Here is a 1,024-nt window from a genome sequence, read left to right as displayed (position 1 = left end):
CAACACTGTCTGTTTTTTATGTTTTATTTATATTCCTGCAGAACCAATGTGGGATATAGAATATGGAATATACAATATATAATATAATATACAATATATAATATAAAATATATATGTGTGTGTGTGTGTGTGTGTGTATGTTTGTCTCCCCAACATCGCTTGACAACGATGCTGGTGTGTATACATCCTCGTAACTTAGTGGTTTGGCGAAAGAGGCCGATAGAATAAGTACTAGGCTTACAAAGAATAAGTTCTGGGGTCGATTTGCTCAACTAAAGGCGGTGTTCCAGCATGGCCACAGTCAAATGACTGAAACAAGTAAAAGAGTAAAAGAGTAATTGTTAGAGCACTTGTCAAAATTGTTACTGCATTTACTGCATATGTTGTAAGTCTTTCAATGTCATTTAGAATTTCCTTTTCCATTTAAATGTTTTACTTGATGGTTAAAGCTTGATTTAAATGTGGAATACATTAATTATATTTCTTCAACTTAATTGTAAACAGCTCTATTATTTTCTAATTTGTCAGTTGAGTACAAAAAAAAAAACTTTAGATTATACAGGCCATCAAAAAGAAAAAAAAATTGTTTTCTCTGTTGTCAAAAGATTTGAACCTGAACTATGGCTTTTTTGACAGAGATAATCTGAAAATGACATTCATTTATTACCATCATGTCAAACTTTCAAGATACCGGATCCATAGAATTTTACTGTTTTTCTATAAAACAGCTCATGGGAATCAAGACATACATAGCAATTGGTTTTTCTTGAAAACCAGAATGTTTTCATAAAATTCCTCTGAAAAGCTAATAGAAGTCTTAAAATTCCTTCAGACACTCTGTTGGGGGGATGGTTGGTTGATGTTGGGAAGGGCATCCAGCCATAAAAAACCTTGCCAAAACAGACACAAAAGTCTGGTGCAGTCTTCTGCCTGGCCACCTCCTGTCAGATCGCTCAACCCATGCCAGTATGGAAGGTGGACATTAAACGATGATGATGACGATGATGATGGCAACGATGATGAT

This window comes from Octopus bimaculoides, chromosome 18, assembly GCF_001194135.2.
Source record: "Octopus bimaculoides isolate UCB-OBI-ISO-001 chromosome 18, ASM119413v2, whole genome shotgun sequence".
NCBI classification, from domain to species: Eukaryota; Metazoa; Mollusca; class Cephalopoda; order Octopoda; family Octopodidae; genus Octopus; species Octopus bimaculoides.
The sequence above is the reverse complement of the archived record's forward strand: the minus strand, read 5'-3'. Positions refer to the sequence as shown.